The 15,892-nt window shown below is 41.4% G+C and overlaps 1 protein-coding gene across 2 annotated transcripts in view; it reads left to right on the top strand.

Moving 5' to 3' along the window:
* Positions 1–15,892, top strand: part of LEPR (leptin receptor) — a 105,173-nt gene that overhangs the window by 27,563 nt on the left and 61,718 nt on the right. The window contains exon 1 of one of the 2 annotated variants that reach the window (XM_079776626.1): positions 15,785–15,880. The exons of the other annotated variant lie outside the window; for it this stretch is intronic. The gene's annotated coding sequence lies outside the window, so the exon portion shown is untranslated. Of the gene's footprint in view, positions 1–15,784; positions 15,881–15,892 lie in introns of those variants that run through there. 2 annotated transcript variants of the gene reach the window in all.

Raw genomic sequence — 15,892 nt, 5'->3', positions numbered from 1 at the left:
AACTAGACATTGTGGATTTTTAAGATAAACCATTGTTTTGTACTGTTAAGAAAGAAAGAGCTCTGCCTATTTAACTATTTCACAATGCTTTCTTACCTTTTAGAACTTTTTTCTACCTACTGAGAGACTCTTTTAGAATTACTTAAATGAAGATTTTTTGTTTAAATCCTATTACTTTCATAAGAAAGCGCAAATCAAAGAAATTGGTTAAGGAATTCTTTTTTATATTCAGAATCTGGTTTTTTTTTTGATCACTTTGCAACTCAGTGTTGTTGTCAATGTTTTCCCTAACAATATCATACTCTGTTTTACCAAGAATATTTGTGACATGGCACTTCATAAAAGAATGCTTCACTATTATTTATGAGATTTTTCTTCTAGGCTGGCCCATTTTGCAAATTTTATGCTGGCTCTTTATTGATATTACCATAAGATGTCAATGTAAGGTTTCTAGACAATACACAGAGGTTTCTAGACAATCTTTGGCTTCTAGACAATACACAGAGGTTTCTAGACAATCTAAGGTTTCTAGACAATACACAGAGGATTCTAGACAATCTTTAAGGTTTCTAGACAATACACAGAGGTCTCATTAATCTTTGCTTCATATTCCTTCATTAAATGGTCCTTACTTAAATGGTTTGTTGACCAAAATATTGATGGGTTAAAATTGTCCAGTCTGTAATGAGGCAAGTGCCCCATGCAGTCAATGACAACTAAATCACAGCTGCTAGCAGGCCATTGGTGATTGTAAGATAACATTGATTTTAGCAGAGAGCCTGCTTTCAGAGGAGTGAAAATATTGTGAGTCTTACTAGTAAAATAGAAGAAATGCAACACTATACTCTCTTCCTTTGTATTTCTTGGAGTTCAACTAAAATTTCACTTCTGTGAAATTTTGTTGGCCCCTTGGACTTTGATAGTAGTTATGTTCTCTGAAATTTCATAACACTTTATTTAATTAAAAGGACTAAATAATAATTTTTGCATGAAAATAATCTATGCATATGACTACAAAAACCAACTGTAATTAAAAACCGTAGTGCCTAAGCTCTCTACCCTCACTATGCGAGCCCTGGTCAGGGGAACAACTAACTTGAACAATTTCTGGTTTTGGTTCTTAGACCTGTGGCTACCTTTCTAGGGCTAAAATAATATGCTTATATGGACTGCTTTTTCTATTCTTTTCATTTAACAATGTTAAACAGATACCATGGTAGAAGAGAATTTAGCTTATTAATTTCACCTTTTTTTCTCCTTCCTCTACATATAATTACATTAATTTTCTGAGCTCTTTTATTGGTACATTAGTAATTCCCACCACTATTTCTTGTTCCATTCACTATAGTTTCTCTTGACCTCCAACTTCATGAGGTTGAGATATTTAACCCTTTGCCTTCCCACTATCTTTCCTTATATAATTATACCACCCAAAGTTGACAACTATGGTGAGAATATTGATAATATTTTATGTCAGTATTGTAATTAATTAAATATTTCATTTTTGTCTATCGGTTGAACCAAAACAATTGAAAAAATCAATAAATTGGTGAGTGTTGCAAATCACTTTTTGCTATTTAAAATATTGATTTTTCAAATGGATTCTTTAAATCCAGCATTTGCACAAATTTATGCCATATTTTATTTTGGTTCATATTTAGATCAGGAATTTCTATAAAGTGTCTTTCAATTAACTTTATATTTTCTTATTCGTAGAGGAAATCTGGGTCTTCTTCATTATATTCTTAATTTTCAGTTTTTTAACTTAATCTCTTTATTTTTTAGGCTCTATTTCATTCTTTGAAGCTCTCTGAACTCATATTCTTATTTGAAATAGTGGCTTCCAGTTTGAGCTATTACTTCCTTTTCCCCCTTTGTTCCATTCTGTGTTTTGTTTTATTTTCTGCAGCTTTAGGATCATATTATGTACTGAGTTACCTCCAGTCCCACCTTCCTACAACCATTTCCTTTTGGGGCCATCTTTGAATATTTTGCCTATTGTTGTGGGGCCGAACCCTGGAGTCAGAATAAGACCACCGGAGGCTGCTGATTAAAAAAAGCAGGCAAGGATTTATTGAGCTGGCCAGGATGGCCGCGAGAGCACCACACGCAGGTGGAGTCCACACTCACGACCACGCTGTCCCACGTGTAGTCCTTTTAAAGGTCCAAACCACAAAAATTTTCCTTTGTTCTAAATTCTAAATTCTAAATGCTGGGAACAGCCCGCAGGGCCACATTCCAATGTTCCCAGCCACATCCTGCTGGATGTTGGAATGTGGCCCTATCTTGCGAAAGCAGAATCATTTTTTGCGAAAATGTGGCCCTAACTTGCGAAAGCAGAATTTTTTACAGAAGCAGAATCAAGCAGAGCTAGTAATCTCTAAAGGTTATCTACAGTTTCTGCTCCTGGAGCTACTGAGTCAGTGGGAATCAATCTCCTGTAGTCCTGGTCCACAGGCACAGGAAAACTACCTTTGTGAGTTTCCAGGTCTCAGTCTGGAAGCTGAGGTAACCACCCTATTGTTTAAGCAAGTAAGTGCGTGCAGAAGCCAGAATAGCAGGGTTAAATTTCAAACAGCAGTTTTTACCTAAGTATGGTTGCTACCTTACTTCATTCCCCACTGGTTGTATGTGCCTGAGTCAAATCATGGACTCATCCTACTTCCTTTAAGGGCATTCTCTGTTCTGTTCCTGCTCTCCCGTCCCCTAGCACATCTAGCCTTACTTAGCCCTGGACTTTCTCACTGGCTAGCAAAAATGTTCTTACAGTTACCAAGGCCCCTAGTACCACGGTACTCAGGATAACAGTGTAGCATCTCAGGTTGGGGTGAGTCCTTGGGCAGTGAACTTCTTTACCCACATCGAGTCCCCGAGCTGAAAGGGATGTACAGGGTCCGGGGTGGGCACTGGCAGAGCATCTCGAACAAGCTTATGGGTGGCTCTCTGGGTATACTGCAGAGCCTGTAAGGACTTGAGCAAGGGAATGGTTATGAATTCCAGCTTTCAGTTTCTCCCTGACCCTAGGAAGGATGGGAGGAGGTCTACCATTCATGATCTCAAAAGGGGGGAACCTCTCCCAGTAGAGGGTACACCTGGCCCATAAGAGGGCGAAGGGCAGGAGGTTGGTCCAGTTTTCACCAGTTTCTAGGACAAATTTAGTTAAACTCCTTTTTAGAGTCCTGCTCATGCCTGTCCTAAGGCTTGAGCTATACTTTGAGATACCTTGGCTACAAGGGCGGGGTTGTTATCTGATTCTATGACTACTGGCAGCCCAAATCTAGGTATAATCTCCTGGAGTAATCTCTTGACAACTATAGAGGCAGTTTCTGTCCTAGTGGGGTATGCTTCAACCCAACCCAAGAAGGTGTCTATGAGAACTAGCAGGTATTTGTACTCTGACGCTGGTGGCTTAATCTCTGTGAAATCCACCTCCCAATGCTCTCCTAGGGAATTTCCCTGGGGCCTGAATTCCCAGGGGGACCTTTTACCTTGCTTAGCATTTACCTGTGCACAGACAGTACTTCTAGTGACTATGCTTTTAATTATCTTATCTAAGCTTGGTAGTATCTGCCTCGCAGAAGTTCAGAATTCTTGTTGACGTCAAGTGGGTAGCCTGGTGTAACTGGGCAACTAACGTCTGACCTAGAGCCTCTGGGACCAACAATCTGTCATCTGGTAGGGTCCACCAACCATCTGGTCCTTTGATGGCTTGCTTCTGTTCTGCCAATTCCTCCTCTTGTTTGGTGTAGGAGGGGGTCCGTCGTAGGTCGGGGTCCGGCAGGGTTACTAAGACTTGTAAAGGCCCCACTGGTTTTGGGGCAGCTTCCTTGGCAGTTTGGTCTGCGGCTCTATTTCCTCTGGCTTCAATTGTCTCCCCTTTCTGATGTCCTGTGCAGTGCACTATTGCAACTGCCCTTGGGAGCCAGATGACCTCTAATAAGGCTAAAATCTTTTCCTTATTTTTAATGTCCTTTCCGGCTGAAGTTGGTATCCCTCTTTCCCGGTGGATGGCACTATGTCCCCATCAAAGGGCCTGGATTAAGGCCAAAAGTTTAGCTTTTTATACTGATGTCCCCCTGTTCAGAGTCTGTGCCCAAATGGTGTGGTCCAGGGTGACTACCGCTGCCCCTGCATATCAGATGCCATCCTGAACATAACTGCTCCCATCCGTAAACAGTACCTTGTATGGTGATGATAGCGGGACATCTGTCAGGCCTGGGCAAGCTGTTTGTACTGCATCTGTTACCTCTGTGCAGTCATGAATGGGTTTCTCTGGATCATCATCTGGAAGCAGGCTGGCAGGGTTGATGGCCAGTGTCTTATGGAACCGGACACAGGGCTGGTCCAGGAGAAGAGCTTGGCACTGGTGATCCTGGTGTTTGACATCCATCTCTCTGGAGCACCTCGAAGGAGGGCCTCCAGAGCATGGGGTATTGTCAGCGCTAGTTCCTGGCCCAGAGTCAGCTTATCTGCCTCCTTCACCAGCAATGCTGTGGTGGCCACTGCCCAGAGACACGCTGGCCACCCTGCTGCCACAGGGTCTAGTCTCTTAGACAGATAGGCAACAGGTCTCTTCCAGGGACCTAGAGTCTGAGTTAGAACCCCTTTGGCAATGCCCCTTACCTCACTCACGTAGAGGTGGAAGGGCTTCATGACATCTGGCAAGGCTAGGGCAGGTGCTGAGACAAGAGCCTTCTTTAGCTCCTCAAAGGCCCGTTGTTCCACTTCGGTCTAGTTCAGCGGTTACGTTCCCCCAGTACTTGAGTATAGACAGTTAGCAATTTCCTCAAACCCCGGTATCCACAGGTTGCAGTATCCAACTGCCCCTAGGAATTCCCGCTCCATCCCCCTCAAAGGTTATGGTGGCACGTCCAAATAGTTTCTGTAGGAGGTCACGTCTACACAGGGGGTATGAGCATTCTGGCATGACCAGAAATTAATGCGTTACCGTGTTCCTTCCGAGGTCCACAGTCCTTTTTGATGTCCAAGGAAAACAGGCAATTTGTCCGGTGGCTCCCTGGACTGATGTCTTCTAAGAAGTTATGGGTCCCATCGGCTCTGTCAAGACTGAATAGGCTGCCCCAGTGTCCACCAGGAAACTAACAGGTTTGCCCCCCTACTTGTAAGGTTACCCTGGACTCCTGGGGGCTTAATGGAAAGGAGCCCCAGCCCTGCTAGTCCTCTTCCTCTAAGTTAAAGACCCTTGGAGTCTGAGTCTCCCCTTTTGCTTCTCTAGCTAACCTGCCAGGACATTCTCTCCTCCACTGCCCCTGCTCTCTACAATAGGCATACTAATTTCTTCTTTCTATGTCCTTAAAAAATGCATAACCATGCCTCAAATCTTCCATTAAGTATTTCTAAACATGTCTAGCAATCAATGTTTCAGTATTGTATGCTAGAAAAGGCAGAGGGAGGAGGGAGCAGGCCCAGCACCCTGTTCTCAGGCCTCCAGCTGCTTGAAATTCAAAATGCCACATTCTTCCTAAAAGATAAAGATCTCAGTTTCTGATAAGCCTGAAAAGGGGAATGGGGGAATTTCTAGCTGCTGCCTTTAACCTTTTGCACTCGGATGTCGAGTGTGACTCGACACGGTTAGCATCGGTAGCAGCTCTTTTTATACTCTTTGAATGCATCAATAATTTGAAATATAAAAAAATACAAATAAATAAGTTTGTATGAAAAGAAACTCCAGTTTTTTATTCTACTGCCACGCTTTGTAAAATCTGGGGTATTTAAAAAATTAAATCCCGAGTAAAATAAAGGAATTGAGAAAAAAGCAAGCGAGTGCAAAGGGTTAAGCCCCCCAACAGAACATGGTGAAAAGTGTCCAAGGAGTCGCTGGGGGTTTTTGGGTCTCATTGGGGCACAGGGGGTCACAAGGGAATTTCCCTCCTTGTTGCTGCTGCCAGCTACTCAAAACAACCCCTGGAGGGGATGGACACCAGGTGGGCGGAGGCAGGGAGCGCGGCTGGGGTCCCAGGTGGCGAAGGAGGTGTTCCCACCGAAGCGTTTTCATTTGGCAGTTCAATCTCTGTTCCCACTGGGAAAAGCGCTTGCCTCCTGTCAACGAAGGTGGCGTGGGGGAACCGGTAACCCCTACACTGCAATCAGACTCCCTGACATTTCTGAAAAGCCCCTCTGCTTGTGTGTGTTTCCATCAAAATCACTGATTTTAAAACTATAACTTAAGAGTTGACACACACACACAAGGACCAAGTGGCCCAGAAAATATTTTCCTTTTCTTCTAAAGATTTTGCAATGTACTGTAATCATTAATCACATCAAACTTAAATGGCCAATTGAGACAAACAGTTCTGAGATCGTTTCTCTACCACTGATTAAGACTGGGTGTCAGCAGGTGTCAGAAATAAGATTCATTTAGTTTTTGAGCTTGCTGGGCAGACTTGGTGACTTTGCCAGCTCAAGCTTCCTTCTTGTAAATAGTTAACTTTAGAATTTGGTCCCTGCTTTAAACCTCTTTGGACCACAATTGTTACAACTTTATACCTTCAAATTAATAAACATAGACAGAAATGTTGTTAGGCGGGCTGATTCCCCCTCTGACAGAGAGCAAGCACCCCTGGGGAAAAAAAAAAGGAATCCCAGTGGCCACTCGGGGGGGTTGCTATCTGTCAGAGCACTCAGCCTTAAACAAATTAGATGTTTCTTTTTTTTTTTTCTCACAGACTTCCACACTTACATGAACAAATAATTATACCCAGGCAGACAAACAAAATATCAAACAAACATCTGTACTTATACCCTTTCAGTAAACAAGTACTCTTACAGTCTTGGGATCTGAGCAGATAACAGGAACACTGCCTAAGTCCCCTGTTGGGGGCCTCCCTTTCCCACATCCCAGGACAGGATTCTCAACTCATGTTTCAGCAAAAGAGAAATGGCACTCATGTTGGACAAAGGAAACAAGACTAATACTCCAGGAACTGTGAGGGGAAAGTTATCCTACAGTCCAGCGTTGACCTGGGAAGAAGTTATCCTAAGTCCGGCGTTGACCTTAGTCGGAGAGGGACAGGTTACACATAGAGCGTTATTCCAGGAGAGGCAAAACCTTGCAAGGAACCTTGATAAAAAGCTCAGTAATCCAGTCACACGAAGGTAGGTCATTCCTGTTCACAAAATTTCTGTAAATCAAAAGCATTAACATCAGAGCCGTAGTCGTCCGCCCGCTTTCTGAAGTCCTGGAAATTTTTTGAAAAACATTGTAGAGGGGAACACTGAGACACAGACGAACCTTGACCCATTCTGACAAAGACCAAAACACAAAACAAATACTTCTGACACCAACTCGACAAAACACAAGACAACCAGTCCGGACACCTGTACCAGGCCGAGGACACCATCATGCCCTCTGGCCAGAGTCTGGAGGTTATGCTGCGTCCAGCCCTCTGACAGACTCTTACCCTTGAGATCTCAACCTAGGCGCCTTACCTCCTGTGAGACCAGTCTCCCCGTTTTCAATAAATCCTTGCGGCTCCTGTCTCTGGCTAAGGTCCCCGAAAGGAGGGAGAGCCTCCAGCCCCTTCTGGGGGGTCCCTCTCTCCTCTCTCTCGGGTATCTCGCTGGGGCCTCCAAATGTTGTGGGGTCAAACCCTGGAGTCAGAATAAGAACACCGGAGGCTACTGATTGATTAAAAAAAGCAGGCAAGGATTTATTGAGCTGGCCAGGACGGCCTCGAGAGCACCACATGCAGGTGGAGTCCACACTCACGACCACGCTGTCCCACGTGTAGGCAGTCCTTTTAAAGGTCCAAACCACAAAAATTTTCCTTTGTTCTAAATTCTAAATTCTAAATGCTGGGAACAGCCCACAGGGCCATTCTAGCCACATCCTGCTGGACATTGGAATGTGGCCCTATCTTGCGAAAGCAATTTTTTTACAGAAGCAGAATCAAGCAGAGTTAGTAATCTCTAAAGGTTATCTACAGTTTCTACTCCTGGAGCTACTGAGTCAGTGGGAATCAATCTCCTGTAGTCCTGGTCCACAGGCACAGGAAAATTACCTTTGTGAGTTTCCAGGTCTCAGTCTGGAAACTGAGGTAACTACCCTATTGTTTAAGCAAGTAAGTGCGTGCAGAAGCCAGAATAGCAGGGTTAAAATTTAAACAGCAGGTTTTACCTAAGTATGGTTGCTACCATACTTCACCTATGTTTGGGGAATTCTCTGCTTTATAAATCCATACTTTCCCAGGTTGCCTTTCTGCCTGGATATAGACTGTGAACTAGGCTCTACCAATTATAGGCATTCATGCCAGATTTTAGATGAGAAGTGTGGGATATGAAAGAGCAGATGAGCTCAGAGGAACTCAGATGTAGTAAACATTGAAATTTCAGTCTTAACATGTGGTGTCTTGGTGTGGTGGCAGGCCTGTATTTTGTAGAGCAATCTACATGGGATTTTGGGTATGGTTTTGGCTATGTGCTTTATTAGTTGGGTTTTCTGGCCCATGTGGAGGTTCTGTGAAGTATCCCAAATGCTTTAATAAATTCCTTTTCTACTTAAACTTGTAAGTTATTTTCAGCTATTTGTAAACCACTCCCCTGACTGTTATAGAGAGGGAGATTTCACTGCTGTGAATTGTCTATAAGGGGATGAAGAAGTCAGATATTATCTATATAGACCAAAATGTCCTCTTCTTTCAGCCCCATATCATCCTCTGACCTTTACCATTCAGAACAATTTTCTTTGCTTCATTTTCCAAAAATTTGTTTAAATCTCTCTTTTGTTGCTGATCTCCCTCTGTTCTTGTGGGCTGATATGATTTATTTTACTATAATTCCAAATGCATCTTGGGAGGAAGAAAAGATCAATTTAGTTGCTCTTTTTACCATCTTGAATCTGAAATCTCATAATATTTTATTCATATTTGTATTGTAGTACTACGACATACAAAAAAAAATCATAAGATAATGTTCTTTTTTTTCTTTTTTGTTAATCATCACCCGAGGACACCCTCCCCCCAATTGATTTTTAGAGAGAGTGGGAGGGAGGGGGAGAGATAGAGAGACAAATCAATTAGTTATCTCCTACATATGCCCTGGAGCGAGCCTGCATCCAAGGTATGTGCTCTTGACCGGAATTGAACCCAGGACCCTTCAGTCTGCAGGCCGATGCTCTAACCTCTGAGCCAGACTGGCTAGGGCTAATGTTATTTTTTTAATTGAATTATGATCTCATCAATATTTCTATTTCTAGCACCTTATGTGGTAACTTACATTTTATCAAATATCCAGTTAATATTTAAATAAGTTGATATATGTACATATTTATAAATTATTTTATAGTAAGATACTTGTTCTTTGTTTGTTTGTTAATCCTTTTCCATGGATATTTGTTCATTTGATTTTTTTTTTGAGAGACTGTGGAAGGAAGGGAGGGAAGTGAGGGAGAGAGAGAAATATTGATGTGAGAGTGACTTATCAATTGGTCGCCACCTGCATGTGCCCTGACCGGGGGGCTGGGGATTGAACCTGCAACCCAGGTTTGTGATCTTAATTGGGACTTGAACCTGAAACTCTTCAGTGTGTAACTGATGCTCTAACCACTTAGAAACACTGGCCAAGGCTAAGATGCTTAATCTTTACTTTGAAAAAAAAAAGGTTTTTTTGCCCAACCAGGACGTCATGGTTTGATACCTATCTGGTCAGGGCACTTGCCCAGGTCGCAGGCTCAATCCCCAGTGGGGGGCATGCAGAAGGCAGTCGATCACTGATTCTCTCTCATCACTAATGTTTCTATCTCTCCCTCCCTCCCTCTACCTTCCTCTCTGAAAGCAATAATATATTTATATATATATTTTTAAAAATATGTTTTTATTGATTTTTAGAGAGAGAGAAAGGAAAAGGGAAAGAGAGAAACATTAGTGACAGATGGAATCTCCTGCATATCTTAAGCCAGGAATGGAGCCCACAACTTGGGCATGTGTTCCAACCAGGAATTGAGCCAGCGACCCATGGTGCACAGGACAATGCTAAAAAAACTGAGCCACTCCGGCCAGGGAAAGATGCCTATTCTGACTAAACTTTGTTGACTTTAAGTTTTTGAATCATAGCTGATCCCTCTTCATTTTTATTTTCTTTCTTAGTTTATTTTGTTTATTAGATTCCACTATATCTCTGCATTTTCAAGGAGTTAATTTGTGAGAAGATCACACAATTAGAATCATATCAGGAATTAAAGTATTTGAAAATATGTTTTCAAAGTGACATGCATAAGTCAGGATGATGGAAATAGATATTTTTTAAATTTAGAAAATAATTTAAGTCTTTAAAGCTACTTGATGGGAATAACACAACCAATTTCTATCTTAAATGAGGAAATAAAAGTAAACATACTTAAAATGACAAATTACTACAAATCTACCAGACAGTATTTATATTGTTAAATTTTTGACACTTGTTTAAGTGAACGATAGATGGGTACTGATCCTGTGAAAAGTAAAAGCAAAAATTAGTGGCAGATGGAGCCCATTGAGTTTATTCATCAAAGCAGCAGAATTGTCAGAATTGCTTTTCTTACTCATAAACTTTTTTACAAACCTAGAGACTCTGGGATCATTAGAGCAAGTTGTGAACGATATATTTCCTGCCCAATCACCCATTCAAGCACTGATTGAGACTGTTCTGTTTTATGTTTAAGTAGAATTTGATATATAAAAATGACACAAAGAGAGTTCCCTGTGATAGAAATTAAACAGTCTGATTTTTTAATGAAAACCCATTATATCATAACTACAGGCCCGATGCTAGGGCCCTCACAGCCCCGGCTGCGAGGGACGTCTATGGCCCTGGTTGCCTCATGGCCCTGGCTGCCTTGCCCTGCCCCCCGCCCACACCTATATCTGCTGCCACACATCCCCAGTTTTCTGGTTCTGTGGACCCCTCCAGTTGATTACCCTGTAGAGCATGGCTTGGGACTCCCTCTTTGTGGAGCCCCCACCAATCGATTGCCCTCCCCTCCCCCCAGCCAGTGGCCTGGGCCTCCCTCTTTGGGGCAATTGTGGAGTCCCCTGATTGATTGCTCTGCTGGCTGGTGGCCTGGGCCTCCCTCTGCGGGGTGATCGTGAGGCAATGATGGCTCCCCCAACCAATCGCATCGCACCCACCTTGGCTGGCCTGGTGCCAGTGTGTGTCATCTGAAAGGTCATCCTGATGGTAATTCTGCTATTTGGTTGTTCAGTCAATTTGCATATTATGTTTTTATTATTATAGATTCAGTAGAATATGGATCTTGATTTTCCTTTTGTTTAAAGTTTATAGTAATCACTAGAGTTAGTGATATGTTAAATGTGCTTACTGTATTTGGTATGTTATGCAAATTGAATTGAATTATTGCCTCTACATCCAGGTATCTTGAATGCATCATTTAGATTAGACTATGGATGAATCTTTGTATGTTTCAGAAAGATTTCTTCAAATATGTCAAACAAGACACATTATTCCTTTAACCATCAACATAGAATGACTACATTCCAGGGGAATTGTAGACAGTATTATCTCAAACTCCTCCTAGCTTGGTGTCCATAGGTGGCTCAATTTAGGGAGCTATAATTGTGGGGGATTGCCTTAGGTATAAACACTCCATCTATTTATCTACATCAAGAATTAAAAAGGACATAAAATACATAAAAAGGTACCAGTCAGAAACAAAGAATACAACATCTGAAATGAAGAATACATTAGAAGAAAATAACAGCAGGTTAGGTGAAACAGAGGATTGAATCAGTGATTTAGAGACAAGATAACAGAAACCACCCAAGCAGAGCAATAAAAAGAATTCTTTAAAAATGAGGAAAGTCTAAGGGACCTCTTGGACAACATCATGCATAACAAAATCTACATCATAGGGGTACCAGAACCTGTTTGAAGAAATAATGGCTGAAAAATTCCCTAGTCTGGTGAAGTAAAATGACACACCTGTCCAGGAAGAACAGAGAGTTTCAATCAAGATGAACCTGAAGTGGCCCACACCAAGACACATCATAATTAAATTGGAAAGGTTAGAGATAAAGAGAAAATCTTAAGAGCAGCAAGCAAAAGACAGTTACCCACAAGGGAGCTCTCACAAGGCTGTCAACTGATTTCTCAACAGATGCATTTCAGGCTAGAAGAGATTGAGAGATTGGCATAAAATATTCAAAGTGATAAATAACAAGGACCTACAACCAAAATGACTCTACCCAGCAAGACTATTTAAAATTGAAGGTGAAATAAAGAACTTTCCAGATAAGAAAAAGCTATTGAAGTTTGTTACCGCCAAACCAATAGTACAAGAAATGTTAATGGGTCTTCTTTAGGAATAAAAAAAAAAAAAAAGAAAGAAAAGAGAGGAACATAGATATAAAGAATACAATGGCAATAAGTTAGTACCTATCAATATTTACTTTAAATGTAAATGGATTAAGTGCTCCAGTGAAAAGAATGGATAGCTGAATAGGTAAGAAAACATAACCCATATATATGCTATCTATAAGAGACCCACCTCAGAATGAAAGATACACACAGGCCGAAACCAGTTTGGCTCAGTGGATAGAGCATCAGCCTGCAGACTGAAGGGTCCCAGGTTCAATTCTGGTCAAGGGCACGTACCTTGGTTGTGGGCACATCCCCAGCAGGAGGTGTGCAGGAGGCAGCTCATCGATGTTTCTATTACTCTCCCTTCCTCTCTGTAAAAAAATCAATAAAATATATTTTTTAAAAAGAAAGATACATACAGATTTAAAGTAAAGGAATGGATGAAATATACACACACACATACATATGTTTTTTAAAAATATATATTTTTATTGATTTCAGAGAGAAAGGGAGAGAAACATAGAAACATCAATGATTAGAGAGAATTATTGACTGGCTGCCTCCTGCATGCCTTACACTGGGGATCAAGCCCTCAACTTGGTCATATACCCTGACTGGGAATTGAACTGTGACTTCTTGGATCATAGGTCAATGCTCAACCACTGAGCCATGCTAGCCAGGCTGGACAAATATATTTTATATAAAAGGAAACAAAAAGTGGGGTAGCAATACTTATATCAGACAAAATAAACTTCAAAACAAAGGCCATATCAGGAGACAAAGAAGGACATTACATAATGCAAAAGGGATAAATCCAACAAGAGGATATAACCCTTGTAAACTATATGCACCCAACATAAGAGCACCTAAATATATAAAGCAAATCTTGGTGAATATAAAGGTAGAGATTGACAATAATACCGCTTAGTAGGGGATTTTAACACACCATTTTCATCAATGGCTAGATCTTCAGGACAAAAAAATCAATAAGGAAACAGTGGCCTCATATGACACATGAGACCAGATGAGTTTAATTGCTATCTTCAGAGCATTGTACCCCAAAGCAGTAGAATGTACATTCTTGTCAAGTGCACATGGAACATTCTCTAGGATATACTCACATGTTAGAACAAAAACCATGTCTTAATACTTTCAATAAGATTAAATCATATCAAGTACCTTCCCTGATGACATTAGTATAAAACTATAAATCAATCACAAGAAAAAAACTGAAAACACACAAACACATGGTGGCTGAATAATGTTACTAAACAATAAATGGGTCAACAATGAAATCAAGGAAGAAATCAAAAGTTATCTTGAAAGAAATGGAAATGAACACACAACAATCCCAAATTTATGGAACACAGCAAAAGCAGTCCTCTGAGGGAAATTCATAGCAATGTAGGCCTACCTGAAGAAACAAGGAAAATCTCAAATAAACAATCTAACCTTACACCTAAATGGAACTAGAAAAAGAACAACAAACAAAACCTAAAGTAATAGGAGGAAATAATAAAGATTAGAGCAGACATAAATTACATAGAGACTAAAAAATAATACAAAAGATTAGCAAAACAAAGAACTAGTTCTTTGAAAGATAAACAAGATTGACAACCTTTAACCAGACTCAAGGGGAAAAAAAGGGAAAGTTACCTGTTAGGCAATGTTAAAGTTAAGCAAAATTGTTTTCTGTTTTCAGTGTTAGGATTATTGTACATTTCCCTAAGCTTTGCTCTCATTTTATTTTCAGCTACCCTATGTCTTTTGATTGGTGCATTTAATCCATTTACGTTTCATGTTATTATTGACAAGTACATGTTTGTTGTCATATTTTTCCTTAGTGTTTGTGTTTCTTTTTGCCTTTCTCTTTCGTCTTTTTACAGCAGACCCTTTAGCATTTCTTGCATTGCTGGCTTGGTAGTGATAAACTCTCTTAGCCCCTTTTTGTCTGTGAAGCTCCTGATTCCACCTTCAATTGTGAATGATAGCCTTACTGGGTATAGTATTCTTGGATTCAGTCCCTTGCTTTACATCACTTTGTATATTTCATTCCATTTCCTTCTGGCCTGGTGTGTTTCTGTGGAGAAATCAGTTGATATTCTAATAGGAGATCCCTTGTCGGTAACTTTCTGTCTCTCTCTGGCAGCCTTTAAGATTCTTACTTTGTTGTTAGTGTTCGCCAATTTAATTATGATGTGTCTTGGTGTCGGTCTTTTGGGGTTCAACTTGTTTGGGACTCTATGTATTTCTTGGACTTGCATAGTTTTTTCTTGCCAATATCATGGAAGTTTTCTGTCATTATTTCTTCAAACAGGTTTTCTATTCCTTGCTTCTCTTCCTCTCCTTATTTTATCCCTATTATTCGCAGGTTGTTTCGTTTTGTGTTGTCCCAAAGCTCCCTTAGGCTCTCCTCTTGCTTTTTAAGTCTTCTTTCCAGTTGCTGCTGTGTTTGTGTGTTTTTTCCTACCTTGTCTTCTAATTCGCTGATGCAGTCCTTAGCCTCTTCTAGTCTACTGTTTAAGCCTTCCAATGTGTTTTTTATTGCAGCCATGTCGTTCTTCATCTCCTCTTGGTTTCTTTTCATGTTAGTGACATTTTCATTCAGCTCCTTATAGTTCTCATTGAGTTGTGTGTATTTGTCATCCAGCTGTTTAAACATCCTTATAACCATTACTCTGAATTCTTTCTCTGTTAAGCTGCTAGCCTTAATTTCATTTAACTCCCTTTCTGGTGATTCCTCTTTTTCTTTCCTTTGGGGATTGCTTTTTTGTCTCCCCATGTTTTCCTGTAATGTTTTAATTGTAGATCCAAATGCTTTGCTACCCAGGTTCTTTTGGTGATGGTGCTACTAGTGTAATCTCTAAGTTCTCCTTGGCTTGGTAATCTAGTGTAGCTCCCTACTTGAGCTATTTGGGTTCTCTTGATGTAGGCCTGCGAGCTTGAGAGGCACAACTGTGGTGTCTAGAAGTCAGCAGCCGTAGAGGGGAGTATCCCAATTTTTTGCTGTCATGCACCCTTAATTGAAATCACGCGTGCCCAGTGGGGACTCACAGTGGCACCAAGGAACTGTCTGTCGGGGTGATGTGGCTCAGGGGGCCTGCACTCTGGAAAGGCGTGACTGTGGTGCCTAGAGTTCTGTAGTTGTGGGGTGGGCAGACTCAGCTTTCGCTGCTGCACCTATGGTGGATAGACATTTACTCCCAGTGGCGGCTCACAGGAGCACCCGCGGTAAGTTTGCCAGCGAGGCACACTGAAGCACTCTGAAGGGCCCTGGCAGTGTAGCCGCATAATTGAGATGCCTAGCTTCTAAAGATTTCTCTTTAGGGCAGTTCCTATGGCCTCAGGGAGTATTCAGATTCCATGGTGTTGTTCAGGGTGGAATCTGGGTGTGGCTATATTGGTTGCCTGGAGACTGGAGGGAGGGGCTATCTCTCAGGAGAAAATGTTGACCGGGGCATATATATATGACTCAGCGCCAGACTCGCTACCACCTCTCCTGGAGCGTCCGCTGCCTACTGTCCCCAGATTCCACAACTCCACCCCTTCTCCTGCACCTCAGCCACAGGTAAGTGTCTGT

This window comes from Cnephaeus nilssonii, assembly GCF_951640355.1.
Source record: "Cnephaeus nilssonii genome assembly, chromosome: 7".
In the NCBI taxonomy this organism is placed as follows: Eukaryota; Metazoa; Chordata; class Mammalia; order Chiroptera; family Vespertilionidae; genus Cnephaeus; species Cnephaeus nilssonii.
This window is presented reverse-complemented; position numbering and strand designations above follow the sequence as displayed.